This window comes from Sinocyclocheilus grahami, unplaced genomic scaffold (assembly GCF_001515645.1).
Source record: "Sinocyclocheilus grahami isolate Dianchi unplaced genomic scaffold, SAMN03320097.WGS_v1.1 scaffold41.1, whole genome shotgun sequence".
Lineage (NCBI taxonomy): Eukaryota > Metazoa > Chordata > Actinopteri > Cypriniformes > Cyprinidae > Sinocyclocheilus > Sinocyclocheilus grahami.
In genome coordinates, this window is record NW_015505220.1 from 2,433,899 (window position 1) to 2,452,343 (window position 18,445).

Sequence of the window (18,445 nt, forward strand, 5' to 3'; positions counted from 1 at the left end):
GGAGGGGGGGGTGGGTTTTTTTGGGGGGGGGGGGGGGGGGGGGGGGGGGTAGCACCAATGTATTTGGACATTTAACTTATTAGACATTCTAGCAGTTTCATTGTCTGCTATATTAATTCTGGTGACAAATTCAACTCATTTTAAAGGATTTAACTTGTTATTCAAACGTATATGAAAATTATGTCATAATTGAATCATTGCTTAATCTTTTATATTCTTATTTTGTTTGGGGACAGTTGAGGATTAAAAATGACAACACATACTGACATCATAAAATGACTAACATATCTATATAATAGTATTATAATAGTTGCTAGAATTATTTGGATTTTTTTATCTGCTATTATTTATATTGTTGAGAACTGGTTTAGGGAGGACTTGGAATATAGTACACAATGATGGACTATTGTAGGGTTGTCATTTTGGGAGCATTAAATGCACTGAAAAATGCAGCTTGAATATAGAAAAGACATGAACAACATGAATGTGAATAAATTATGACAGATTTTTCCTAAGAAACGGCAGTAGAGCAACATTTAACTATGGTGCCGCAGTGGCACAATGGTGGTTCAGCAGAAAAATCACTGAAGTTTTGTTTCTTTATGAGACTGAATTGCCTTCTCTCTCCCTCTCTCTCACACACATCCTTAGTTAAACACACAACAGTGAGGTGTGTGGAGTCCTTTGATTAGAAAATGCTTCATTTCCAGACAGAGGGTTTTTCCTCCTTTATTACTGCCTGTAACCTTCACTGGGACTCTTTGATCAGATTATTTCCCTTGTTGCTGCTTATGATGAAAATACTACTTCGCAATCTGTGTAGCACTGATGGAAGAGAGGAAGAAGAAAGGGAGGTGGGAGGGAAGCTGTAAGTGAATGTTGACACCCAATCCGCATGTCTGCATTAGTGGATGTAGAGTTTCTGTACGTACAGGAAGGAAGAGGATTAGGTTATCTCGTTTTCCCATTGTGACCCACAATGTCATGACTGAACATATGAGATGTTGATCATCAAGCTGATTGATCCTTGACAGAAATGGTATAGGATATCCAAGCAAGATCACAGCATCAATCGCAATCCATGCGTTGAAAATGTTTTTTTCAAATTTGATTCCTTATCTGATGTACTTGAAACCACAAAGGTGAGTGAATCCCAACAGAGCTTTATGTCATAAGTGCAATAAAGCATGGGAGTGCAGGATTTAGAGTCCCCATTCACAGAGAAACACTGAACCCTAAATAAAGATGTAGTGAAAACAATTAGCAGCTTTGTGTTCTGAGGTAGATCGCTTATCGTGTATTGATATCTGTGGTCTGCTAAAAGGGAAAGCTGAGGTAATTCAGTCAACCCCAGTTGTGTGTATGTGTTGAAAGGTAGAAACTGTGTAGTTTTAGAAGTCTGTGCTTGTGTTGTTGGTAGTTTGGTCTTTAAATTCAGCTGTTATGAGCTCGGGAATTTTTTGAAGGCAAATTTAGTTTTTATTGGAAGTTTTCTTGATATTTGGCTTCATAAACGGTTCTTAAACATCTACATTTTTCTATGTTATGTTGTCTTTGCTGCAGTATCTTTCCAAGCAGTTTAGGACAGTTAGGGGCCGTTTACACAGAATGGGCCTCATTTATCAATCTAACGTAGAAACGAGCGCAGATCTGTGCGCACAAATCAACTTACGACAGAGTTCACGTGTGATTCATGAAACATCCGTATGCCGCTGATCTCATCGTACGAATGATCGTATGTTGATAAATGTGGCGCCAGAAAGCAATCGTCATTTGAATATCACGCCCCTAAAAACACCCAGGTTTAGAAGCCTCGCCCTAGAGTTTACGACACGGAGAAACGAAACCCGGCCAAAAAGAGGAAGTAGAGGCCCAATGTGTTTGTGCATTAAAAAATAGGAGTTGTGGGCATCAGAATAGGGGAAAAATGCAAGGTTTCGGATGCGTTTGATAAAAGTTGAACTTATTTTAGCTTCCACTGCATTTTTAGAATGCAGTCTGTGTGAAGCAGCCCTTGGTTTATTCTGAATTGCGAACGCATGAATCTTGTGGAGTTGTTCTTTTTAATGAATCGAGTAAGTCAAGACTAACAAAATAATTCTGTTTTATATATATTTATGGCTTGTGAGATGAAGATATTTTTATATGACTGGAGGCTGACACTAATCAAAAAAATATATTATAAAAGAAGCAAACAATTAATTTACAGTAGTCAAACTGAACTACTTCTTCTACAACTTCTGCTTCTTCAGACAGTTCCTTCGATGTGCCTGGAGAGAATCAGAGTTTCTTTGCATTTCAAGAGCAAAACGAGCATACATATACTGTGCTGAGCAGCTGCATAAAATGCATTTTAAATAATACTTCAAAAAGATGTAAAAACTGCAGTATTTTGAGCTTAGCTGTACTGTCATGCTGCTCATAAATAGATCTCATTATGTCTTAGCATGAATACATTTGGGCACCATATGGATTACAGTGGTTCAATCCAAACTAATTAATCACTTAATTAACATTTTTTCACAATGGTGGGCAGACTGAATCATGTTAATGAAAACATGAACCCTCCCACAAATTGTTATTAAAACCTTCACTGAGCAGAACAGCAGCGGTGTATGGTAAAATATTGCATAGCCTTTTTTTAAGATAATTTTTCTGGGGTGAAATAGCAGGCATACGATATCCCTGTCTCTCTGTGACAGCCTTATACAGTCTAAAAGAGTTAGAATAACAGCTCATGCCTGTTTAAAAAGTAAGAAAGCTAACTGAAGTCACTTAGAGCACCTTTAAATCAGTTACTTGGAAACTCTTCAACAGCTAGAGTAATGATCTCTGCATTTCTGAACGCTTTCTTTGAACTGAGCCTCTCTATATGAGTACAGTTATGAAATAATAAATGTTCAATTTGCTCGTTAAATGCAATGCAATTCTAATTCTTAGTGTTCTTGCTGTACTTCCTCCTTCACCTCCAAGAGCTTGCATTTGGTTTACATCAAATCCTTTCCATGCTTAATCATGTTTCCTATATCTTCACTTTAAACAAATATGCAAAGTCCTGTGAGCAGGTAATAACTTCCCAGGCACAATGAAGGCCAAATACAGAGAGAAGAATATGAATGGATAATTTACCTGCTGTTATAACTTCACAACTGCAATATTTCGAGAACAGACAAAGTGATAATTTACCTTCCAGACTGCTGCAGTGTTTTATAATGCAAGCGCCCATTCTTTCATGGCCCATTGTAAAAGCTGGTATCCACTGCAGAGCTACAAAAATACGGGGAAGAATACATTTTGGGCTTTATGTAGAATAATAGCGAATATGAATTCGCTAAATTCAATAATCACATTCAAACACGCGTTCCCTGGACCCTTGAAAGGCTTTCCAAATGAAGGCTATTATGACTATTTCAAAGTTATTCTGTGAATGCCATTGTGGTTTGCTTTGTATCAACAACCTGAGTTTTTAAAAATTCTAAAATTACATTATTTCTCCACCCTAGAGGAATAGTGGAAGAACAATGTGTTCCCGCAAATGTTTCATTATCAGCATCTAGTCATTGTTTTTATTATTACTTGTGCAAATGTATAGGCCTACTCATTAAAAAACATTTTCATGTATTTACTGAGAAATTAAATTCTGAAATGAAAGATCCCTTGAAGCACTAAAGGAACATAAGTAGTATCATGTATATTTATGAATATCAGCCTATATTTAATTTAATTTTATTTATTTTACTTAAAATGTCTTGGATTTAATCAGTTTGTGTGTTCCCTGGAGGGAAGAATACATTTTGGGCTTTATGTAGAATAATAGCGAATATGAATTCGCTAAATTCAATAATCACATTCAAACACGCGTTTCCTGGACCCTTGAAAGGCTTTCCAAATGAAGGCTATTATGACTATTTCAAAGTTATTCTGTGAATGCCATTGTGGTTTGCTTTGTATCAACAACCTGAGTTTTTAAAAATTCTAAAATTACATTATTTCTCCACCCTAGAGGAATAGTGGAAGAACAATGTGTTCCCGCAAATGTTTCATTATCAGCATCTAGTCATTGTTTTTATTATTACTTGTGCAAATGTATAGGCCTACTCATTAAAAAACATTTTCATGTATTTACTGAGAAATTAAATTCTGAAATGAAAGATCCCTTGAAGCACTAAAGGAACATAAGTAGTATCATGTATATTTATGAATATCAGCCTATATTTAATTTAATTGTATTTATTTTACTTAAAATGTCTTGGATTTAATCAGTTTGTGTGTTCCCTGGGATCAAACCCATGACCTTGGTGTTGCCAGCGCCATGCTCACAAGAACTCCTTGCATTCTTTGTATTTTTAAATTGCCTCTTATGTTCCTATTCTTTTGTTAATAATCACATGACCTTAGAATGGGTATTTTAGTTCAATGCAATCTGGATAACATATGATAGAACAAAAAAAAAACATACACAGTACAGTTATTAACATTTATTCCAATGGACTTTTTGTAATTATACAACAGGATTATTGAAGATATGATGGTTTGGAGCACATCATGTACCATTTCAGATTAGTTTGTGCACTCTTTTTTTTTATTATCGTCCATACATACAGTAAAGATACACCTGAAAAATGTTGCATATTGTATAATCAATAGACCTCTGGTTTGTTGCAGAGACGCTGAACATGCAAGGACTTGGTAGAGATTTACTTTGCCTATTATGTTTGACTTTATCTGAAATGAGTAGTTGTAGGACATCCTTATTAACCAGTCCTGCACTGGTTTTGGCAGACATCCATGACTGACTTTGGCAGTATGCCTCGCTTGGCAGGATTATTAATCATAATTAACTTAACGGTAAGGTGTACAGGTCTTCCAGTGCCCTAATGATAATTAAATGAGATAGAGGTCTGTGAAAGAATATACTTTAGTAATGAGGTGGCCTTTCCTAAACGACAATGTTAGTGTATCATTAGTACACTTCTCTAGGTGTGTCATCATTTTCAAAATGTGTAGTGTTCTGTGTGTCTCAAATGATGCCAACACATTGCAAGCAATTCATGCCACTGTAAAAATTTACCTTAGCTATGCAATGGATATTCAAGAGTAAATAACTGCATAATATTGATTTTATTAGCATTGTAATTTCCATTGCTTTTTAGCGAGCAGCTATTGTCTGCAAATCAAAGAACATCAGGTTCATATCCAGCGCTCGACACGCACACCCACACACTCACACCCATGAAGTATGACACTGTTGCTATGGGACATAAACTGCTCACTCGGGGACTAAACTAGGCATATCGAGTTCTAGAGGTCCTTGTTAGCATAGCCTGAAAGCATACCACAATATCACATTCCACAAAAGAGTCAAGACCCACACATTACATTTAGATTCTATTACACCAGCGAGGCCTCTGGTTTAGCATGTGTCGCTACATTACTTCAGAACAATAAGAAAACTACTTAACCAGACCACGAAGAATTGTCCCTGCAGCTATTTGCAATAATATAATGTTATGCTTTAGTAGTGTCTGCCTATCTGTCTATTCATCTATCTATTTGTCTGTCTGTGTCTGTCTGTCTGTGATGAAATGCATACCTCTATTCAGCAACAATACATTAATTTGATCAAAAGCTGATAATAAACACTTTTAAATTGTTACAAAAAGATTTCTATTTCAAATAAATGCTGTTATTTGGAACTTTTTATACATCAAAACATCCATAAAAAAAAGCAAAAAACAAATGTATTACGGTTTCCACAAATAAGAAGAAAACTTTCTTGAGCACCAAATTGGTGAATAAGAATGATTTCCGAAGGATCATGCGACACTGAAGACTGAAGTAATGCTGAAAATGTAGCTTTGCATCACAGGAATAAATACATTTTTCAATATTATTGTAATAATAATATTTTGGTAACCCTTTACTTAAAGCCTTTATGTATAATGTATTACAAATGGTTATTAAATGGTATAATGCATTATAATTACTCATAATGTGCATTGTAATACATTATATCTTGTTGTAAATAATTATGACTTATTTTATTTATGAGATTGTACAATGCATTATAAAGTGAATTACAAGGGATAATTAATACGTTAAAACTAATTTTATAATTCATTATGCACAAAGTCTTAGTAAGTAAATTGCTTAAGTTAAGTAAATTGTTATTATTATTGTATTTATTTATATCAAATAAATACATGTTTAATGAGAGAATTGTTATAAAAACATTTAAAAATCTTATTGAATCCAAACTTTTGAATGGTACCATGGTTTGACATGTACGAATTTTAGAGTAATGTCTAAATATTAAAAAAAAATGTAAATTGCTAGTCAAGCAAATAATTTCAATAGGCTATATGTTGAGAAAACTCAAAATTAAGTGAATAGACAAAAAGTGTTTTTAAAGGTCAACATATGCAATGTAAGCCTATCACTGGCCAATAGTTTAAGGATTCAGATTTGACAATCTGTCCTATTTTATCATGAGTTTCAGGGGACGTTGTCAAACAGTTCAATTTAAATACGATAATTGTTATAATCAGTTGATTTAGACAGGTTGCATTGTGACAACATGCCCCACTATTGGATAAAATGAAAGGTCATTGTGATCTTGGGCTGTCAAACTTTCAGTGGTTGGTTGAAAAAAAATAAATAAAAATTGTCTGTGAGTTTTTCTGGTGGTAATGTGCTATTGAGGCAATCACACCTGTGTCTTTAGAGCGGTGCTCAATCAAGGCTGCTGAATGGCATCCCAGATAGCTCAGCGAATTGTCCTCCATTATTGTGCCAGTAATGGCTTCATGCGTAGTATCTTATTTTAAACCCAATTTCTCTCTGGAAAAAAAAAGGAACACACACACAACATAAAATGTAATGCAGAGAAGAAAGACAAAAATAGGAATAATAATTCTCAGTGTCTCAATATTCTTTGGGTGCAGTTCTGTAGTCTTATGTGTCTATAACTCATTTGTCATCAGCCCTTCATTTCCGTCCCACCGGTGCTGATCTTTTTCATTTTGTGTTTGACATTATGCTCAGTTTCAGAAATCTTCTAGTGTGTGTGCCAGTGTCTGTCTTCTGAGAGTGAAGCAGCACTTTCTGACATCCGTTTCCTGCTGCTGCCTCTCCTGACCTCCATAAACTTCACCATGAGATTATTAGTACAATTTGCCACCATTAGCAGCAGTTATGTTAAATAATAGGTCTGTGTTCCATCTTTAAATCAAAGCTAATTACACCCAGGAAAGAGGACCCAGTGCCAGAGGACAGGTTGTCCTCATCCTTGAACAGGCGCTGCCTTATTGGCCCCAATCAGAGCGCAAAACACAGAGCGGCTCCGGTAATGCTACAGTAAGCTGGCCCCCATCACACATCCGTTACCCCATAAAGGCAGATTTGATAAAGAAAACATGCTCTGGCTGAACCCGAGTAAATCAGGACCACAAAAAGAGCTTTAAAATAATCTTCACATTGCTATTTTGGGGGTCTAAGCACAATGACCTCTTTAGCCTATCAGCTCATACAATTGTTATTCATTTTTAAATCAATAATTGTTATTTTTTGACAGGAATGTGTTAGTAACTCATGCACAATAATCAAATGTATTGCATAAAATCATGAAGGATCCTATTTTATAGTGCTACCTTCTGTATAAATTGCATACAATTAGATTTTCCAGAGTCGGACCTTTAAGAGACAGTTGGTCCAAAAATTTAAATTCTGTCTGTATTTACGCCCCTCATGTTGTTTTAAACCCATATGACTTTCTTTATTCAGTGGAACACAAAATCAAATATTTTACGGGTTTGGAATTACATGAGGTTGAGTAAATAATGACTGTTTTTCATTTTTTGGTGAACTATCAGTTTAAATAGACCCAGAAATCAGCCAGTGTTAACCTTATATAATGGCTGGATTGGTTTATGTATTTATGTGTGCAAAATTTCAAGTAAATTATACTAAGAGTACCATTGTTAGAGCCTTTTTTAGATTTATCATTGATATATGAACATCGACTGGCCAAGCCGTGCTAATATTATTAAGTCTCACAGAAAGATGTGCCAAATTTCCTGAACATTACTTGTTCAGTTCAGAAATTAGCCTATCGTTTTAGTAAAATATGCTCTTCTGCCTTTTTCATTGGCATCAGGTATCTCTCTCTCTCTCTATCTATCTATAAGCCTGTGGTTCTACTATGTGGCTATGATGAATGATTGGAAAAAGCTTAAAGAAGCCAAAATAAGTGGAAAAAACTTTTTTAGCATTTGAGCTGAATTTTATTACAATATTTCATCTGATGCAACATATATTAATTTGTCAAGTGAATAGCGATTTTACTTCTTTTTAATCTTTTTTTAATGTTTTAATTTCACTTGTTGTGTTAGTCTTTTTCAATGCATCACTGACTGCAGAGAGCAGCTGCAGTTATGAAATGAAAATGAGCGGAAAGCGATGAGGAGAGTGTGTGATTTATTGTGGCGATAGTGACCATTTGATTACACTTCCCATAAAAGATGAGAGTGAGTTACAGCCCAAGCTGCACAATTACAAGCTAATAGCGTCCAGCCATCATTACTCATACTTTCAAGCCAGCCACGGGAACACTGAATATTCCTGAATATATGAAGGCACTAGAATATTTGTGCCTTCCATACATATTGGAAAAATCTAATGCCAGACCACAAAGGATCATTGACACTCTGAATATGGCAGTATGACTTACATCTGCAGTTTAAAACATGCTTTTGCTGTTGATGTTGCTAAACAACATACGATAAACAGGCTTTTTATTTTTTTTGCATGCATGCAAACATACTTTGTTTAAGTGGTCATACTTAAGTGCATTTATTCTTAATGAAATTACTTTTACATAAATAGCCCCAAGGTCAAGTGCGAGGGCTTGTCGGTTTATTACAGTTGTTGATATTGGATGAAATCAAGGTGTAAGTGTGATCATTAGACACTCTTAATGGTTTTAATTGGCCAGACAAGAGAGTAAGGTAATTTAGTTGGTCAAGTGTTTTGCTGGTTTAAAAAAAAGGTACTTGACTTAGTGGAGAAAAAAAAAGTTGCTCATTCACAAAGCAAGGCAAAAGAGAAATCCAAAGGCTTGTAATGAAGATACAATGACATCTACTGTACTAATTTAAAAACATTTTTTTTAAATGTGGCCAAGTATGGTGACCCATACTCGGAATTTTTCCCATCCAAAGTGCACACACACAGCAGTGAACACACACACACACCGTGAACACACACCCGGAGCAGTGGGCAGAAAGTTGCTCATTCACAATGCAAGGCAAAAGAGAAATCCAAAGGCTTGTAATGAAGATACAATGACATCTACTGTACTAATTTAAATTTATTTTTTTTTAAATGTGGCCAAGTATGGTGACCCATACTCGGAATTTTTCCCATCCAAAGTGCACACACACAGCAGTGAACACACACACACACACCGTGAACACACACCCGGAGCAGTGGGCAGCCATTTTTTTCCTGCGGCACCCGGGGAGCAGTTGGGGGCTCAGTGCCTTGCTCAAGGGCACCTCAGTCGTGGTATTGAAGGTGGGAGAGAGCACTGTACATTCACTCCCCCCACCTACAATCCCTGCCGGTACGAGACTCGAACCCGCAACCTTTGGGCTACGAGTCTGACTCTCTAACCATTAGGCCACGATAATAGTATAATTAATATTAATTCAGTACCAATACCAGTAAAATGCCACAGTTCTCGGTCTCAATTTTCGAACCAAAAACTATTGTAACTATTTTATTTTAATACTTTTTTTGTTTTGTTTAACTATTTTTAGATTAAAAAATATTAAAATGTGTTAATTAGTAGGGGTGGGAATCACCAGAGGCCTCACAATACCATATTATCACGATACTTGTGTCACAATACAATATTATTGCCATTTTAAATATATTGCGATATTCTGCGATATATTGTAATTTATTACCTTTTTCCAAATTCAAATTATGTCCCCAAAGGAAAACTTTGGAAGCGTCTGTTTTAACTACAAAGAAACATTTCTCAGTTTGTTTATCTCACTTCAATTGTATTGCTGCAGTGGAAAATGGGATTGTCAAGCAGACAAACTGACCAATACATTCATGAAAACCTGTCATAAATGTTGTATGCACCTGGAGAACTCAATTATTTGTATTACAGTCTAGTCTTGTCAACCTTAATTAAATGTAAACAGGTATGCACTGCTGTGCTACTACAGGTATTGTGAACAATGCTTTTTATTATTCTACCAAATAGTATAATAAAAGATCGATACTTGCCGTCCGTGTATCGATACAGTATTGCCGCGGAAAATATCGCAATACTATACTGTATTGATTTGTTCCCTCACCCCTATTAATTAGTAGTGCTATTAATAAAAGTAAATAATATGGTAAAACATTAGCATGTAACCTTCAAATATTAAGTTGTGTAAACATTATTATTTTAATAATTGAATTGGATCTTTTTATGCAAGAAATGCATCACAGGTGAACAGAACAAGTGCCAACATTGCAATTTCAGATTATGTCCCGCATTTTAATACAGTTGTCACTCCCGAAACGTTGCAGTGTGCACTTATCACCATGAAACCTTTATTAATATTGATCAAATTATTAATGGGTTATATACAGAAAGCAAGCAGAATAATGTACAGAAGCTGAGCAAAAAGTGCTTTCTTTATAATCAATTAAGCTGCTCGGTTCACTTCGCTTCACCTACAGCGCAAGTTGTACTTTGTTGGTTATAGCCTAACTATTCGTAAGTGTGCAAGATCTCACGCTGAACTAACTCTGGCTTAAACGCCTGGCTGTTGCAAGCACGCAGTCACACACTGTGATTGGTTAAAATGCTCAGCACTGCAAAAACAGATTGTACATAGAAACCTTTGACGATCTTCACAGAGCACTCGTTTGAAAGCAGTCACCGATTAGTGGGTACTGGAACAACCCGGTACTCAGTACTACCAGAAAGGCTGGTATCGTTACTTTTTTTAAATGTACCGTCATTCCTTGAATTCGCTACATGAGCACTTTGTGTGTAATAACACGTGTAAAAAATGTGTAGGTTATAAAAACTCCATACTGAATTTCAGTGGTGCAGCCGCTGACAGAATTGTTGAACTGAGCCGGAGGAGAAAACAACCTGAATGTCATGATCTTCCCATAAATCGAGTTAAACTCATCCATAAACGGCTGAGGAATTTGACCTCAGTCCCTATGCAGGACTAAGGGAGAGAGACAGGGACATGAAAAAAAATGCTTAATCTTCCCACTTTGGTAAAAATGCCAGGAAAGAGGCGTCTATTGAACGGAAACTGTGTGCCTGTAGGTACTATCACTCTTCCTCAGAGACCTTGCCTGAGGCATCTATCCAACTCCTCGGGGAAAATCATCTCCCACAGAGATTCCTGGCTGCACCATCGACAAAAAGTAAAAAAAAAAATGTCAGGACATCTTTCATTCTCAGTTCACAGTCTAGTCCACACTGCAGATATGACGAAACACAAATAACCCACACGCATCCCCTGCATGCCGCCGAAGATGCGCAGAGCTCTAAAACTTTAATTAGACTTCATTGAGAATAGGTTTCTTTGAAGACTGCAGGGATTGTTGGCCTATCGCTACTGTGCTCTCCGGCAGTGTAAAAACTTCAAAACATTGGAGCTTTAATAGGCAGGGATTCCTGTGATGTATTCGTTGTCATTGTGTCTTATTCCATCATTAATTTTCTATGCTGTTTGTGGCCACGATGCAGGGAAGTTCCTACCTGTTTAACTGAAAGTAATTGTGCTGAAGTCTGTAAAAAAAAAAGTATTTTCAGCCCACCTCAGCTTCGGGCTGATCGTTATGTGCATTGAATACTGAGAAGGCTCTTTCAGTTGGAGGCCGAGGGCCCGGTCATCTTGTCCTCCACTGTATGAGTGAAATTTGATTAGGAGTCTAATTATGTCCAGCAGAAAAATGAGGGTGGAGGTCGTTTCATAGTTTAGCTGGTTCTTGTTCATCCACCCCCAGACATAGCCTACCTCTACATATTTTGTCTGCAATGGAGATGGATTCAGTGCTTAAAAGTGTAGATGATGTCCTCCTTACCATATAATCTTGAACAATCAGCGGGTCAGGGTGTAGTTATTAATTGTCTTGCAGAAGCTGTTGACCTGTACAATAGCAAGGAGAAGTAAATGATTTTGATTGCGCATTGTCTGTCTCTAGGTTTTCCTGATTGCAGACTGGTGAAAGGTTATGAAGATGCCCCTTACACATCTTTACCAGCAGTGTTGGGGAAAGTTACTTTTAAAAGTAATGCATTACAGTATTGCGTTACTCTATTAAAAAGTAACTAGGCCTAATTGTGTTACTTAGTTACACTTTATGGAAAGTAATGCATTACATTAGTTTGTATTACTTTTTGTCACCTGGACTGGGCTTGCTTGTTTGTTGTTTAATAACAAAAACTGAAAAGTTATATTTTTGGCAACTGTAAAGGCCCTTTGACACAAAAAGTTAAATTAATAAGCCTTCGGCTGAAGGAAGTTCCTCTGCACCTCACTCCCAGTTTCTCTCAACACGAGGACAGGAGACAAGTCAGTGAATAAATGGGGGCGGGGGATATCTTGTGTTACTTATTTGGAAAAGTAACTCTGATTTCTTGTCAATTTAAAAGCAATGCGTAAATTTACATTACTCGCATTACTTGTAATTCATTACCCCCAACACTATTTACCAGACGCAAAGAAGTTTCCAACTACTACAATAAAAGAAATCCGAGGCACTTCTTCTGGTCCAAAAAAAAGTTAAAAAGTCTTTATTCACATTATGGCCATCTCAATATAAACATTAAACATGACAAACTCTGCACACTGATGCATTTGGGCCTTGAGCCTCAGACTCTTTTACTTATGGGTGTATAGCTTGAAGACATTATCACTTCGCTTTGGATAAAAGCCTCTGCCACATGCATAAATGTAATGTAAAGCTATTGTTTATTGCCTAGTCTGTGTTATACTGGCGCTACAGCATGGATAATGCCAGCGCTTTCAGTAAATTAAATTAAATCAAGTTTGTTTGGGACTGTTATGGTCTGGTTGTTTTCAAAAGGTTATGTAGTCCAGACAGGGTCATCATCTCCACTCCCTGACTGACAGCAGCCTTGTCACTGCTATGATCCAGTGCAAGGAAATCTAGTTAGTGCAGGATGCTTTTTAATAATAGCTTGCCGAGCTGTGATCAGGTGTTGGTGAAAATGTTCTCCCTGTCCAATTTAAGAGGCCACAGGACAGCCTTTCACACAGTTTCTCTGCCCATCACATGCCTTCATCTGGGGAGAGCTGGACGGTCATTTCACACTATCGATTGGTGGTTTTTATATAAGATTTTTCATTTAGTTATTTATTTGGTAGCTTTTGAGTCAGTGCTTGACCCTGGCTGTGAAATCCATATTGTTCCTTTTTTATTTTCTTTACTTTTTCCAAGTGATGAAAGTGTCAATTTAAAGTTGAAGTGAGTATTTTTTTATTTGTATTTATTTATAGTTTATTATTTATTTAGTTTTGTGGAAATATTGTCTTCATTCATAGGCATTCCTAGGTTGATGTAAAAACTTTGTTGCTATCAAACCAGCCCAACATAGTGTCACGGTTATGCTGTGCTAGAGAACAGGCAGGACGACGAAGATGAAGGATATAAGAACACTTTAATCAATCCACAACATGGTAACATCCAAAACAGGGTAGGCACACGCACAGGGTAACATTCACAATAACTGACAAACACGAGTACAAGAGACAGGAATAGATATAGGGCAGATAAAGAGGGGCAGACAGGTGAGCACAATGAGGAGATTAACTAATAATGAGAACAGGAACAACCAAATAAGGACACAGAGGGATAAACCACAATAGACAGTCCACAGGGGTGTGACACATAGCAGCAACAGTGATTCAACCAACAGGACTATATGTTTGATCAACCATAAGAGACAAGGGGAATACTTGGGAAACCTGTCTAGTGTCAGTAGTTGAGCAGAAATTATATTGGTATCATGTTAGTTAACAACCAATATTATAGTTGTATTATTATTATTCATTAGTGAATGATATTTTTAAATTGGCCGTGCTCATTTTACATATTTTCTTTCATAATTTTGCATTTCAATTGCCTTGCCATCATTTAATGCTTACTTAAAGTTAATCCTTAAATTCATTTTTAATTTAATAAAACATGTCTCAAAACTCATGTCTCAAAATCAATAAACATTTTTCTCTACTTATACTGTATTTATACAGTACTATAATTGTACTGTATTTATACTGTTCATTATAAGGCCATAATTCCTGTTTTAATGTATAGCATTTAAAACTATATTTTGATGTTATTTCATTATTCTAAAAAGTGTGTTTTGTGGGATGCCAATGATGTCAGTGAAATAATTGTGAACAGCTTTTTTTGGATCACTGTGAAATGCCTGTTTGTATAGAGTAAAAAAAAATCTACTTTTGTATTTCATAAAGTCTTACACGTTTAGAACGCATGAGGGTGAATACATAATGACAAAATATTATATAGCATATGCTTCATATAGTAGTATTAATTAATTGATACATTGTCTAAAACAATATCTTAATAATAGACTTTGTAAGGATGTGTTTTACCCCTTTGTAATTTGGCTCTGAATCTCAGGTGAAAATCGCCCTCTCTACAAAATAGTGGATTACTCTGTAAAGCTTCATCCATGACATTTAATATTTTGGCTTTCATCACTACAGTCTACATTTCTGTCTTTCTTCAGAAAAAATATTAGCAAAATCAAATATTTGAGCCGGGGACCCATTTAGAGCTCTCATTGCAGATTTTGGGATCCTGGCAAATATGAGCATAGTTTGAGATCTCTTCTGTAACTCTTGAGGAGACATCTGTCAAATTACTGTGGTCATTTTTAGGACACAAATCTGAGAAGGTCTCTGTTTGCTCTCCAGTCAATCTGGTTTCTGTATAGAACAACCATTCAAGATATTAAAGAGATCTCATTTGTGATATTAATGTGTCTTGCCTATGAGAATATACGGGTAGTCTGCCTCAAATAGAGCAATGCATTTGTTGGCAGGAATTACATCACTTTAAATCATTGGATTTGTTAAGCTGTTAAACAAGAAGAATGGTTCTTATCCAGATCTTCCTGTTCTGAACTCCTGCAAGTTTGATTTTTTATTTTTATTTATTTATATATACACACGTAGAAGTTCATATTATTTTTGTCTGACCTCCAAAACCCTGTAGCCCAATCTTAAAATTGAACTTTCTCCACCGCAAGTTGAGAATGAATTTTGACACTAATGTAAAAATCCAATCTCATCCAACTGTCAGTGAATATTAGTCGCTGATGGAGTTTTGTATCACCTGTTTAATGAAGGAACCTGTTTTGACTGGGCTGTTGATCTATATACTGGTAGATGTCAAGCACAGATTTGGACATGTTCCATCAATTTCACTTTGCGGCGGTATGTTAATACAGAATTTGAATAACTTCCTTGGCAAATGGAACAGACTCGATAAGGCCAATTTTATTATGCACAAGGTAAATTGTATGTGCAGCTAAAATAAACCTGGCAGTGGGACAGGGGAGGTTTGTCCTCTGCCCTGCTCATTGTGGGTGGGCTTGACATACTAATAGCTTTAGAATTGGAGTTTTGCTTTTGTTGAACCATTTTAAAAATAATATACATACTTTAAAAAATACATATATTGCTCTTTTTGAATGTTTAGCTGTGTCTGACTGTATTTTTCTGTTCCTCTTTTTAAATTAAAGTTTGAAATTTTGACCACCCTTAAAATAAATCTTAGTATTGACATTTCCTGAGCAGGTTCAGTCAAAAAACATGCATTTATTTGTGCACTGTGAGACTGTAGAGCACATTAAAGGGGTCATATGATGCGATTTCAATTTTTCCTTTCTCTTTGGAATGTTACAAGCTCTTGGTGAATAAAGAAGATATGTAAAGTTGCAGAGACTAAAGTCTCAAATCCAAAGAGATATTCTTTATAAAAGTTAAGAGTCAACCACACCTACCTAAAACGACTCGTTCTAACACGCCCCCACATATCTACGTCACTATCTGGGAAGATTTGCATAACGCCGCCCAAATGTTCATGCAAAGAAAGGAACCTTTATTCTCGCTGTAGTATTGTTGCTGCCGCCATGTCGTGAAGGCGCTGTGTTTCATTGTAAAAGCGAAACTACTTTGTTTGGTCTTCCAAAAGAGGATGATATCGCTTCGTCATGCCTGGAGCTGATCCGTGCTGGTCACTGAGGAAATACTTCAACTTCGCGCTGTGGATCGCCGGATCGGCTTTCACCGTGGACGAAGCGGAGTCAAGCCCGAGATCGTCACATGTGGTTGCTGCAGGCATCACAATATGATAAGGGGGCGTAACATTTCCATCACACGCTTGAGGAATTCGGCCAATCGCAACGCACTGGATAGCTGGCCAATCAGAGCACACCTCGCTTTTTCAGACCGATGAGCTTTGTAAAAATCTACGCGTTTCAGAAAGGCGGGGCACAGAGGAGAAACAATAATGTACAGTATGTGGAAAATAATGTGTTTTTTGAACCTTAAACCGCATAAACACATTTCATTACACCAAATACACAAAATAATGTTATTTTTAGCAGCATCATATGACCCCTTTAAGATACGTTGGAAACACATTAGTTGAGGAACCGATTCTCATATTAACTAGTTGCTTAGCATGCATATTACTGACATATTGGCTGTTTATTAATACTTATAAAGCACGTATTAATGCCTTGTTCTGCATGACCATATTTTAGATCCCTTAATCCTATTCCATACCTAAACTTAACAACTACCTTAATAATATTAATAAGCAGTAAATTATTAGTTAATTGTAGCAATTATAATAATTGTCAGCTAGCAAATATAATTTGTTGCACATATTAAACATAAATTGTACCCAAATTAATACAAAAATGACTATTAATCAAGCATATATTTTTAGATGAAAGACGGCGATAATGATTATTAAGAAGACAACATAATTAAATCAGAGTGCACATTTAAATTAGACTTTACTTAATAAGATAAGTAATATATATATATATATATATATATATATATTTATATTTTTTAATATTTTGTTGATTTAAACATTTATTGAATTATTATGATCCTAATTTGTGAAGCTAAAATATTTGGTAGAAAAAAAAAGTAGTTACAAATTTTATTAAAACAGCTGCTGCGATTGTAAGAACAAACACTTGTATGTCTTATCAGTCTTTTTTTTCTTTTATGAATATTTTTTTTTGATAAGATCATGGATTGTGAAACTGCCTGAAAAAAATGGATGATTTTTTTTTCCATATCACCCACATCTAGTTTGAACTGTGAAAATGGAGTTCAGCTGGGTAATGTATATGAAGAGATCCTTGTACCTAAATACCAGAGATCTTTTGCATTCCAATTTATGTTACTGTTGCAGACACAAAAGAAAGGGAACAGACATGTTTTACTACTCAGTGAAGAAAGGTTACTTGGGAAGTAGTTAAGAGAGTACATCCTGATACCTTTTTTGAACATATGCACCATAGAACGTTTTTTTTTTTTTTCTAGGATGTGCTTTGCATTTAAAACATCACTGCTAAGTACAAACAGTACAAAGCTTTGATTTTCTTTAATTTAACACAAATTATCCTGGACAGATGCAGTCCGAAACCAGACTACGCTCAATGGGAAATGGCTCAGTGCAAACTGTTTAAAGACTGTATAAAAATTGGTTTTGCTGCAGTGGTGCAGGAGGTCTGTGCTGGTGTTCGTTCACAGTAACAGATGTGATGTTCTTGGCCCATTTGCGATCTTTTGGGTAGTAGTCGAGCCCAGTAATTTGCATGATGTGTTGTGTCCATGTTTACAACCGAGCCGAGGGGAGGTGGAAGGAATGTTTCCTGATGTCTTGTGCCAGCCTCACAGTGTCAGTATATTCATTTCCAAGTTGTTTCCATGGCACCTGGACACCAGTTGTTCAGCATCCCTCTGGTGCATGGACACACCACACTTGGAGGTAATTTATGGCAGTTATGCTCTTGCTTTGGTTATTTGCTCTTACCATAGAGGATTTACAAAGTCCGTTGTGGTCTTTTTTTTTTTTTTTTTCTTGTGTGCCTTGGCAGAGTATTGCAACCCAGCCAAAGACTGCAACACTGCTTTTTAAATGAAACAACTCAAGCATCAGATTCATCTGTTGGTTTGATTGCTAATTAATATGTAAAGGATTATACATATGTGCAAATGGGGAACCTGTGCAATGCTCACATGGCTGCATTTACTGAAGCATTTAATGTGTTTTAAGTTTTCAGTATGCAGTTTCAGAGATATGAACAGTGTTCAGATTCTAATAAGAATACCCC

The 18,445-nt window shown here is 36.1% G+C and overlaps 1 long non-coding RNA gene across 1 annotated transcript; it reads left to right on the top strand.

The window, feature by feature from the left end:
• Positions 1–9,448: 9,448 nt before the first annotated feature.
• On the top strand, positions 9,449–13,897 carry LOC107582213 (uncharacterized). The gene is made up of 3 exons (XR_001608927.1): positions 9,449–9,465; positions 12,012–12,014; positions 13,767–13,897. It is a non-coding gene; the product is annotated as an uncharacterized lncRNA (long non-coding RNA).
• Positions 13,898–18,445: the final 4,548 nt, after the last annotated feature.